Raw genomic sequence first — 12,806 nt, forward strand, 5'->3', positions numbered from 1 at the left:
AAATGCCAAGTTAGGCAAAAATAAGTTGAAAAGGACATACACTGTATTTAAATTGTAGGACTTATCACATGAGGTCAAAGTGTGCTAAAAGCAATGAAAAGGACTAACTCCTTCCATCTTTCCTGATAGGACAGGTTCCTGCACTTTGATCACATTCGACATAGCATTCAACACTGTCCCACACGACATCCTTGTCTCTAAATTGGAGAGACATCAATTTGATGGGTGGACCACTCAGCGGATAAAGAACTGTCTGGATGGCCGCATGCAAAGAACTGTGCTCAATGGCTCAATGTTCATGTGGAGACCAGTGACAACTGGTGTCCCTTGGGTCAGTGTTGGAACCAGTCTTGTTTAACATATTTGTCGGTGACATGGAGAGTGGGATTGAGTGCGCCCTCACCAAGTTTGCCGATGACAACAAGCTGTGTGGTTCGGCTGATATGCTGGAGAGAAGAAATGCCATCCAGAGGGACCTCAACATGCTTGTGAGGTGGGCTGAGGCCAACTTCATAGAGTTTAACCATGACAAGTGCGAGGTCCTACACCTGGGTCAGAGCAATCCCAGGCACAGCTACAGGTTGGGCAGAGAAGAGATTCATAGCAGCCCTGCAGAGAAGAAGTTGGGGGTGTTGGTCAATGAGAAAATGAAGTTGGGCTGGCAGTGTGCTCTTGCAGCTCACAAAGCCAACCATATCCTGGGCTGCATCAAAAGGAGTGTGACCAGCAGGACGAAGAAGGTCATCCTGCTCCTTTACTCTGCTTTCATGAGTAGAGAGTAGAACTTGGACTATTGTGTGCAGTTCTGGTGTCCTCAGCATAAAAAGGACATGGAACTGTTGGAACAAGTCCAGAGGAGTTCCATGAGGATGATCAGGGGACTGGAGCCACTCCCGTAGGAAGACAGGCTGAGAAAATCAGGGCTGTTCAGCTTGGAGAAGAGAAGGCTGTGTGGAGACCTCATAGCAGCCTTCCAGTATCTGAAGGGGGCAGAATATTGAAAAGTTAAACCTGCAAACACAATTAGTTAACTGGCATGAAATGCTTTAACAGGCTAAGCCAAACCATGACAGAATGCAACATTTTGGTTGGTCCAAGTACATAAGAAATGCTTATCTTTGCCAGAAAATAGATTCATTTAGTCCAGTACCCAAACAGTAATAACAGGAAATACTCTTTGGAGAGTGTATGCAAGGCTGGCTGTGTTGTATATCTCATTCCCTCCATTCACCATGGGTAGCAATGGTCAGCCTTGGTCCACTTTGTCTAAGGCTGGGCATACTCTGCACAGCAGTAGGAGATGCATTTACACTGCCACAAAAACACCCTATCCCGCAAAATCACAAAGCCTCTAGCTTGGCCTCTGGGAAGAAACATGAGTGTCATCCCTCTACTAGTTTACCACAGAAGTAAGTTAAGACTCATAAGCTTTTAGCTCTCAAGATCTCTTATAAAGCAGATTCTATAAGAGAGAAACAATTATCTGCTTACTCTGAGGTTTTAAGGAACTTTCAGTTTTTATCTGGAGTCTAAGATTCCTGGTATGGGCAGCTATCTAAATCTGATGTGTTTGCTAAACAAATCATTAAAATTTTTTGATGTTATTATAAATTCACACAAATGCAATATTCTGATTAGTTGAAGTATTGGTATTTAGAACTTTCATTTGTTTTGATAGGAGTCTTAGAAAAATGTATTTCTGAAGTTCAGAAAAATATTTATCATGTTTGTATTAATAAATAATGGACCTATTTTAAAAATGTGTTTGTGATGTACCCAATGCTTATGACACTGGTTAGTATGGCAGTATAACAGCCTTGTGTCATAACACCAGGATACAATCTTAATCAATTAACTAAAATGTAAATATGAAATTTTACAAAACTTCCTTACATAGTAAACAATTACTATCTAAAGTAAACAATTACTATATAAAGTAAACAAGTTCAGAAGGTAATTAACAATTTGTTTTTAGGCCTGATCTTAACTTCTAAAAAAGGGAGCTTGGGATTTGCAGCTGTAATTCCCACTGGATAATTTTTCCTACTGAATACATATGGTACCATTTGTGCATCTATTGTATAACATACTTGTTGTGACCATGGGTTGCAGTTGTGGGTTCCAGACAGTTAGAAATGTACTATATTTATGCCACAATATTTGGAAATGTCCAGAAATTATGCCAGCTTTTCTGCAATAAATTCATTTTAAAACTTGGTAACTATTAATGTGATCAGTGTTAATGAGGTTGTGGGGATTCAGAGCTAAACATTCTGTGACGATTCTTATAGCAGGAAATGATGACGCAGTGTTTAAATGCCAAAGTAATCTTTATCTGAGTCCTTCATCTCCTATTCATTTCCAGTCCAACTGGGGAAAAAGTTATCTTTTACCATAGACAGTGACAATTTCCCTGTCCCTAAGCCCGCTTCTCTGTTGGATGTGCATTGTGTATTTGTCTGTCTTTCAGATTTCATTGTTCTTATTCTACTGCTGTCACAAATGTCCATGTTAGAGTTTTCCTCCCCATGATTTACTAATACATTTTCCAGTGACTTCAGCACAGCTTTTCATATTGGAGATCCAGCCTTTCACCACTCTTATCCTCTACTTTCCTGTAAGCTCATTCTAATTGCTGTAAGTATCAGCTTCTCTTACTGTACTCGCACCCATCACATTAAACATAAACTTTTGGCTACTTGATTGCCAGAATTCATTCAGGGCAGACAGACATCTAAAGAATTTTCCTGAAATAGTGATTAGACATGTGGCTACAAAATGACAAATCTTTAAAATTCCTGGCTGGAGGTTTAACAGGAAGCTGGCAATTTTTGTTATATTAACTTTCTTACTTATTTGAGCAAATCCTACTGTCCTTCAACTTCTCAGCTTCTTTTTTTGTGAATTTTAAAGCTGTATATGCCCAGAAACAGAATTTCAGCCTTGGTATTCATTAGGTCTAGTTTTCAAGAACAGATTTCTTTTTTTTTTTTTTTTTATGTCCTTGCCTCTCACACATGAATGAGGCTTTGCTATAGCAAGCTATGCCACATTTGTTATAATTTTTCTAGAACTGCTGCTGCAACAACAGAACCCATATACTGATAAAATGGATCCACACTCCCCATATCAGTTTTCTTTCCTCAGTTTTTATTTTTTCTCAGAACTCTTTTTCTTACCATAACTTCTATTACTTCTCACTAATAGAGGTACAGCCTACTCTTCTACTGCTGCAGGTAATATTTCTGTTTGAAGTCTGTTGTTCAGAACTCACTCAGGAAAAGGAAACCTGTAAGTACTCTATTCAATGCAGTGTCAAAATTCCTAGCAATACAATAGAGTTCTTATATTGATCAATGTCTCAATATTGTGTAATAATACAGAGAGCATAATTTCTACTGCATAATGTAATACATTTCCCTGGACAACAATTTCTCTCACTGTATCGTGAAGTAACCCACAAAACTACCTATGTTTGGTTGCACACATTTAAATAATTGGTGGACAATATCCTTCAGGGAAGGAAATGCACAACTTGAATAGAAATTCTTGTGGTCACATTAATCTTACACAATGTAGAAGATTAAAAACAAAATAAAAAACTTGGAGGAAGAAGTTCACGTAACACTATAACACTGATGTCTGTAAATAAACTACTGAAAATGGTAATAAAAATGTTGAGAGTGATAATGTGCTGTACCATTTGAAGGCAACAACAAGGTCAGATGGTGTGACACACACACAAAAAAAGTAACAATAAAATAAGAATAAAATGGTGTCCAACGGTCTCCTAACATTAACATCTGTTCTTCCACCATGACAGAATGTCAGGACATTGTAGAACAGTAGAAGTGTCTCAGTCTTGGAAATCTCATGTCCTTTACGTGAGAGAGCAGCTGGAGCACATGAAGCTCTGCTGGGGTTTGAATGAGAGTTTATTGGTTAGGATTAACAAGAGAACAGCTAAAGGTGATGTTACAGTGGATGTCTGCTATGGGTCACCTGACCAGGAAGAAAGAGTGGATGAGGCCATCTATAGACAGAAGCAGCCTCACATTCAGTGTTTCTGGTCCTCACGAAAGACTTCAGTCACCCAGATATCTTCTGGAGGGACAACACAGCAGGGCATAAGCAATCCAGGAGGTTTCTGGAGTGTACTGGTAATAACTTCTTCCTACAACTGTTAGAGGAGTCAAGGAAAAGAGGTGCTCTGTTGGACCTTGTAGTTACCAACAACTAGAGGTTTCCTGGGACAGTGAAGGTCAAAGGTTGTTTAGGCTGCAATGTCTCTTCAAAGATATCTGCCCAGGGAGGTTGTGAGTGCTCCATCCCTGGCGGTGTTCAAGGCCAGGCTGGATGAAGCCTTGTGTGGGATGGCTTAGTGTGAGGTGTCCCTGCCCATGGCAGGGGGGGTGGAACTAGATGATCTTGAGGTCCTTTCCAACCCTAACTATTCTATGATTCTATGATTCTATATGCTTAGAGAAGTCCCACAGAATGAAGCCCTAAAGGGAAGGGAGGCACAAGAAAGCTGGTTAATATCCAAACAGCACATGCTCCAAGTGCAAAAGGGGTGCATAGGCATCAGAAGACCTACGCGGAGGAATATCTAGCTCCTGGCCAAGATAAACACGAAAAGGAAGTATACAGAAGGTGGAAGCCGATGCAGGTGACCTGGAAGTTATACAGAAACATTCATCAGGGTCTGTAACGTTAGGACAACGGGTAATAGGTTTAAACTAAAACAGGGGAAGTTCAGGTTTAGATGTAAGGAGGTTCTTTACTACAAGAGTGGTGAGGCACTGGAACAGGTTGCCCAAAGGAGTGGTAAATGTTCCATCCCTGGTAGTGTTCAAGGCCAGGGTGGACAGAGCCTTGAGGAACATGGTTTAGTGTGAGGCATCCCTACCCATGGCAGGGGGGTTGGAAATAGATTACCTTAAGGACCTTTCCAAACCTAACCATTCTACAATTCTATGATTATTGGAGCACCTAGGGATTAAGTTAGGAAAGCCAAAGCGTAAATAGAAATAAACTTGGCAAGGATGTCAAAGATAGTAAGAAGGGCTTCTATCAATATATATTCAACAAAAGGAAGACTAGGGAAAATTTGAGTACATTGCTCAACAAAGCGGGGGACCTGGAAAAGGCTTTCTTTGCCTCAGTCTTTACTAGCAAAAGAGGTTTTCAGGAATCCCAGGTCTCAGAGACCAAGGGGAAAGTCTGGGACAAGGAAGATGTACCCTTGGTAGAGGAGGATCATATCAGGATGGTAGAGGAGGATCATATCACTTGGTAGAGGAGGATCATAACATTCCTTGGTAGAAGAGGATCATATTACTTAAGCAACCTGGACATACATAAGTCCATGGGCCCTGATGGGATGCACCTACAAGTATTAAAGGGGCTGGAAGATTCATTGCAAGGCCACTCTCAACAATCTTCAATCAATCATGGACTGGGAGAACTGCTCAAAGACTGGATGAAAGCAAATGTTGCTCCTAACTTCAAGAAGGCCAAGAAGGAGGACAAAAAGTCTCACAGTCACTGGTAAGATGATGGAGCAGCTGATCCCAGAAACCATTCTAAGGCACATGATAAACAAGATTATCATCAGATGTAGTCAGTATGGTTCACCAACTTGATAAGACTTCTATGTTGAAGTGGCCAAAAAGGTGATTAAGTGACTGAATAAAGGACTCCTGCAAGAAAAGGCCAAGACAAATGGACTGTTTAGCCTAGAGAAGGTTCCATCCTATAATGTGTATGGGACAAAGCCAGGGTCTTTTTAGTTTTTTTAGTGTTGCCCAGTGACAGGACCAGAGGCAATGGGCACAAACTGAAACACAGGAAGTTCCCTCTAAATATAAGGAAACACTTGGTTTATGGTGAAGGTGACCAAGCAAACAATGGCATAGTTTGCTCAGAGAGACCGTGGATTCTCCCTCTATAGAGATATTCAAAAGCTGTCTGGACTCAGTCCTGAGCAACTGGCTTTAGGACACCCTGCTTAAGCAGGGTGACTGGTGCTGATGACCTCCAGATGTCCCTTCTACCCTCTGTAATTTAGATTGATTCTGTGTATACAGTATGAGGCACCTCTTCTGTTGAAGTAACAGTGCTACATAAAGGAGTCTTCTGCCTTCCCCTTCACTGTCAAAAACATCTCCTTTCTTGGACAACATGCTACTGAAGTGTTCAACTTCCTGACAAATCACAGCACTTAGCAATCAACCCATGATCCTCCTTTCCCACTTCAGAACACAGAGAAAAATATGAGATAGGTGAGAACAGACAAATAATAAAAAAGTTTGACTATTTTATTTGTTAAGACTTTCATGCATGCAACATTTTAAAAGCCTGAACTTCAAAATTACTGTATTTCCTTTCATGTGCATTTTGAATGTCATTAAAAAATAATTTTGATTCAGACATTGTTTGTTTCACCTATAAACACATTGTAAAGCACAACAAAAATGAAATACACATTGTTATTATTTTTATTTTAAAAGAGTGAAAATAAATCGAAGTTACTTTTGAATCATAGAATAATAGAATAGTTAGGGTTGGAAAGGACCTCAAGATCACCTAGTTCCAACCCCCCTGCCATGGACAGGGACACCTCACACTAAACCATCCCACACAAGGCTTCATCCAACCTGGCCTTGAACACCGCCAGGGATGGAGCACTCACAACCTCCCTGGGCAACCGATTCCAGTGTCTCACCACCCTAACAGGAAAGAATTTCTCTTTCTAGTCTGTTCAAAAACATGTTAGATTTGGCTCTGGCCAGAATATAAATCATGATAAAAAGCATGAAAACAGTTGTAGCAATTCAAGTATCATATGGATGAATAATGCTTATAATGGCAAAAACAAGAATAATCATTAGTGAGATATTTTCATATATGACTGCTACATGCTTTTTTTTTACTTGTGAATATCATTACTTCTCTTGGCCTCTGTGTCAGTGCTGCATTTCATGTCTAATTGTCTTATGAGTGTCACAAGGATGTACAGAAAGCATATTAGCAAACATTATCAAGACTGTCGTATACTCGCTTTTTTAGCAAGTTTTCTTCAATAACCAAAAATGAATTCAGATGAAGAAATAAAGAAAAAGAAAAGTTTATACTAAACTTCCTGAAACTGTGAAAAACATTCTTTCAGCTCTGTGGACCCTAAATAAAACTCTGAAAGCTGTGAATACAAATATATGTACAAATGCTTTGGATAAACAAGCAAACATTAGACTGGCTGCTCTCTTTAAGTGGATTGTCTGAGCTTCATTTTCACTTCCCATTCACTAGTACTTTTAGTCACCCATTTCTTTGTGCTGTTTTCACTTCCTTCCCTGCTGCTACATTTTGATCTTTGCCTCCTGTCTTTCTCCCCTGCTGTTCCTTTCAACAGTGTTCTGCTTTTTGCTCGATGAGCAGTGAAAATTGCAAGATTCTTGACCTCTAAAGAACAAACAGAACTTCAGAAATCAAGAATACTAAAAATTGTAGTTGGCTGCTGGTGCATGGAATAGTATTAAACATCAAGGGTGACTAATCTTAAAAAAGAAGAGGTGCATATAAAAGGTTTTGAGCTGCTTTATAGTGCATGGAATAAGTTCATACTCTGGTATTCATTAGTACGTGCATTCCTGGCACAGCTTTTTTGGTTTTAATTTTGCAGAACAAAAGCAATTTCATGTTAAAGGCTGAAGTAATGTTTTCCCCTAGTTACAAAGCTTGTGGAAGCAAGGATTTACCATTTACAGTATCCAAATTATCTTTACTTTCCTCTTTGTTTTCCCCATTTGGACAATAAAAGTGGAACATTATGTACAACAGATGGTGGTGGTTTCATGATTAACTTGCATAATCCCTGTGCCTTGAGTAACATAAAGATTCAATTTTTCTAAAAGCCTGTCAAGCATGTCAGAACATACAATATCTAGTCTTTGGTATATGGGAATTCTGGTAAATTTGGTATTCTACGGTATGCAGTACTCAAATCACACAGACATATTAATTAATTTAGCATGTGTTTGTGAAAAAAATAATTCGTGGAATGGTAGCATGAACATATGTACAGAAAACAAGTAAGTTCTTTGAGATCATATTTTCCTAATGCATGGGCCACCTAGTCCACTTTGTTCTTGAGATGCCAGCGAAAACTAAGCAAAATTTGTATTGGTAAATATGAAGCAAAAAACCTTCATGTCGACAGTTTACCTATTTTCAGGTACAGGGACATTATTAATAAGCTCAGAATTTGAGTCCCTTGTAGCAGTTCAAGCCTCCAACATTCTTTAAAATTCTTTACTGTCATGCAGTAGTGAATCAGTAGCAAGCTGGATGAGTACAGCTTTCACTGCTAGAAATACTTTATCTGCATATGTGATTCTCTACTTTTAATAGTATACTCCTTAGGGCTTTGAGTGTACTAATAGGCCTTAGTTGCCTCAACTAGCCTTGCTAACTACTTCACTAACAGCCTCAGCACTACATTTAAACTCAGGTCAGATCACCTAGACCTTTCCTGAGCCATGCTGTGGATATTTCTATACCTAGCTGTCCTGTATTTTCTAATTAGAAATTTAAATTAGGATGCTTATGGGTTTCAAACTGCTTGATAGGGAGATAAAAAAGTACAGTTCATTGTTTAGCATACAATTCTAGAACAATTCAGGTACAACTTCAAAAGGGACACATGAAGGTGCCTAGAAATGGAAGAGTCTGAGCCCCCCTAAGCCACTCAAAGGCTAGGATATGTAAGAAACCTATGGCAATTGAGCAACTGACAAATCTTCTTCATCAGTCCTAAAGCTGTAGTAATCTATTCCCATATATTACTCATTCTTCTTTTATCAGAGTCATTCAAGGACATCCTATGAATAGGCACCGCTCTACAGCAGAGAATAACTAGACAAAACACTTAGCAAATATAATCTCTCCCAATTTCTTTTTCCTAGTAAAACCACAGCAAATCCTCCCATCCAAACCCTTAGTTAAGTAGGGATAGTTTGTAATGCTGATGAAAGTAGGATTGATGTAGGTAATTGGTTTTGAAAAAGGAGTTACCTGCAGATATCCTAGCATTAGAAAGAGGTATAGAGTTATTGTAAGGTGTTAAATTGTACATACTAAAAATCAAAAGGAGAAAAGGAGTAAATAAGTAAGGAAAGAAATATATTTTTTCTATTGGATAAAGAAAAATGGCTAAAGAAAGGTGTTTCTTTCTTTTCCCTTAGGAAAGAACTTACTGATTTTGACTAATTTTGTTATATCTTGGAGTAATCCTCCAAGTCAAGCAACAACAAGTATTTAGTGTATTTAAAAACTTATTAAATCATAGTATCATAGATTCATAGAACAGTTTGGGTTGGAAGGGACATTTAAAGGTCACTTAATCCAATACCACTGTGATAAGCAGGGACATCTTCAACTAGATCAGATTGCTCAGAGCCCCATCCAACATGCCCTTGAATGTTTCCAGTGATGCAGTAACTACCACCTCTCTGGGAAACCCACTTCAGTGTTTCACTGCACTCATCATAAAAATTTGTTCTTTGTATCTAGTCTGAATCTACCCTTTTTAGTTTAAAACCATTGACCCCTGTTCTATTACCACAAGCCCCGCTAAAAAGTTTGCCACCATCTCTTATAAGACCCTTTTAACTAATGAAAGGCCCCAGTACTGCCTCCCTGGAGCCTTCTCTTCTCCAGTCTGCATAACAACAACTGTGTCAGCCTTTCTTCACAGAAGAAGCGTTCCAGCCCTCTGATCATTTTTGTGGCCCTCCTCTGGACCTGCTTCAACAGGTCTATGTCTTTCCATTACCAAGGACTCCATAGTTGGATACAATACTCCAGGTGGGATCTCACGAGAGCCAAGTAGACTGGCAGAATCACCTCTCTTCCTTTGCTGGCCCCACTCTTTTTGATGTATCCCAGGATACATTTGGTTTTCTGGGCTGCGAGTGCACATTGCTGGCTTGTGTCCAGCTTTTCGTCCACCTTGAAGTACCTACAAGTTCTTCTCTCTAGGGCTGCTCTCAATCATTTCGTTCACCAGCCTGTGTTGGCACTTAGGGTTGCCCTGACCCGGGTACAGGATCTTGCACTTGGCCTTGGTGAACCTCATGAGGTTCACACAGACCCACTACCCACAGGCGCTGCTCTATGCATATCGTGTTACATCCTTTCAGAAGCAGTGATTTCTTGCTGTGCATTGTTAAATGTTTGATCCAACTTTTAACTATCAAGAGCAAAACTGTCATTCTGACTATGGGATGCAAGTCAAATAATTTTCTTTATGTGTTTAGTTATTGAAATTGACAGGGACACAATGGTTTGATATTTATAAATTCTTCTCAGATTTCCTTTTTTGAGAAAGTTCTTTTTAACTCACTAAGGAGTGTAATGGATTCACCTAATTAAAGCAAGAACAGAAGGTGAGGGTAAAAGAGAGCTCCAAGTATAATAAATATGCATCTGGTGAATTATATTCTTTGCAAAGCACCTACCTGCAGCTATGTGTAATTTACATAATGGAGACTATAGATTCAGAAGTGTAAAGAACAGTGTGGGTATTGAAAAAAAAAGAAGTTATTTATAAATTGCACAACATATCTCATTAAATATGTATTTGGATGTTGAATGTGGCCTGCTAATGGTTCTAATTTCTTGCTCTTAATTTTCACATAGAAAAAAATTTGTAAATAAACTTTTTGAGATTCTTACATGAAAGATTTATTTACATTTTTATTTTAATTGCAGATGTTGTGGTGTGATGACTATTGCCATTCCCTTTCTGAAGTTGCATCAAACAGCTGATCTGAATCCCTAATCGCAGTCCCTGTGAAGGACTGGAAAAGTCTACATTTTCAGGTCACCCAGCAAGCTAGTTGCATAAACAAGCAATCTCTCTGATACAGCAACCTGTGATTTATAGGTATGCATCATCTTAGCTGTAAACTGTTTTTCTCTGTTCCTTGTGTAGATCATCTGTGGTAATATGAAGAATTTTGTGCAACAGGAAATGAGTATTTTCTTTAAGCCCTTCTTACTGACATGTAAACCACCTGGTTTGACGTAGTCCCTTTATGTAGGTGCAAAGGAGTAAAATGGATTATAGGGAGTAAACTTCATGAGATGATGATTAAGGAAGAAGGTGTAATAACCCAGGAACAGAACACTCAGTAGAAATCAAGTAAAATGTAGTAAACTTGAAGCTGAGCAGAAACCATGCTCCATCTAAAGCTAAAGTGGTACACAAGGAAGAAAATACTGGCTAATTTTGTAAGCAGCCTGGGGAGGTGTACAAAAGTATATGAAAGGCTTGGAAAAGGGCATTCTGGAGGACAATGAAGAGGAGCCTTCAAAGAGGCATCACATTCAACACAACATCCACATAATTCACCTGCCTTTTTCAATACCAACTATTGAAGGAAACAGTCACAACTGTTATAAATTATGACATAATTTTTATAATACCATGACTTCTAGATCCAAATCTGACAGTTTTTTATTGCAATCACTTTGAGAAACTATAAAGCGTCTGTTATTCGTACCTAGTATTTTAATAAGAACAAACAAATGATGTTTCTTCCTATTCTTAAAGGACAGCTGAGAACTTAATAAGAAATATAATTTTGTAATCACAATAGCAGAAGTAGAATCATGAAGAAGGTATTCCTTTGATTTGGGTACAGTCAGGAATTTGCTTTTAAAGGCAGTTTTGTATATATTACCTCTCATTACTTCCCTAAGTATTTTGAAGAAATCTATATAATGTAAAAAAAGCCTAAGGTAAACGACATTGTAACTTAAAGGGAAATAAACTATCTGAAAGAAATCTTTCCATTGTACCTGGCTTTTATTCTTTGAGCCAAGCTCTTTGTTGTGATACTGGGATTTTGCTTACTTACATACTTACAACCCATTTAAATGGCATTCATTCTTATAGTTAGTAGCAGAACAAATGACTCTTAATCATGTTTACTTTAGAGAGACACCTACTTCATTTTTTTCTTTCCAGTACTCAGAATATGGATTTTGATTAAAAAGACGTTTAAAACGTTTTCTTGTGCATTAGCTAGTGTTACTAGAATTTACTTTGTGTCAAGTCACTTTTGGAACATTAAAGTGTAAGCCTGTGAAGAACAGATGACGCTTTATCTAAAACTGATATTTGAAAAAAAAAAAAAGCAAGCAAGCAAGCAAGCACGGTACCTAAACTGCAGCGGCTGATTGTAGGACTTGAAATCAAAATTCAACATATACACAGACCAAGCTTTTCAGTATTTGTTTCTGACTACATATAGTTATAAACCTCAGCCACTTGTTTTATTTTTAAAACAAGACACACAAAAGCCTGTTATATTTAATATCTCCTGGTCTTTAGTTCTAAAATACGTGTTATAACCAAAAGGCTTGTTTTTCTGTTACTGAAAGCAGTGAAATAAATATCACTGCACTGAGAGATAGGCCAGACTACAAAGCCAGAGAAGATAGTGCAGCTGCTTGATGAAATGCGGCAAACACTGATCATTCTGACTATCTCTTTCTGACGTCTAACAGTCGCTATTGTACGTTAGCTGATGAATGTTTTTTCAGGCTGATCACTTGAAGCTGCTGAAAGTAAAGACATCTGCCTTTTTTATGCTTATGTGGTTTTAGACAAAACTCCCTCTGTTGTTCACTTGACAGAGGAGAATGCAGCTCATCTTACTGTAGAAAGCCTGGGACCAGACTTTCAACATCAAGTCATTTTGCCAGACAATACTTTTTCAATGATCAAAGCATAAAAG

This window comes from Lathamus discolor, chromosome 4 (assembly GCF_037157495.1).
Source record: "Lathamus discolor isolate bLatDis1 chromosome 4, bLatDis1.hap1, whole genome shotgun sequence".
NCBI classification, from domain to species: domain Eukaryota; kingdom Metazoa; phylum Chordata; class Aves; order Psittaciformes; family Psittacidae; genus Lathamus; species Lathamus discolor.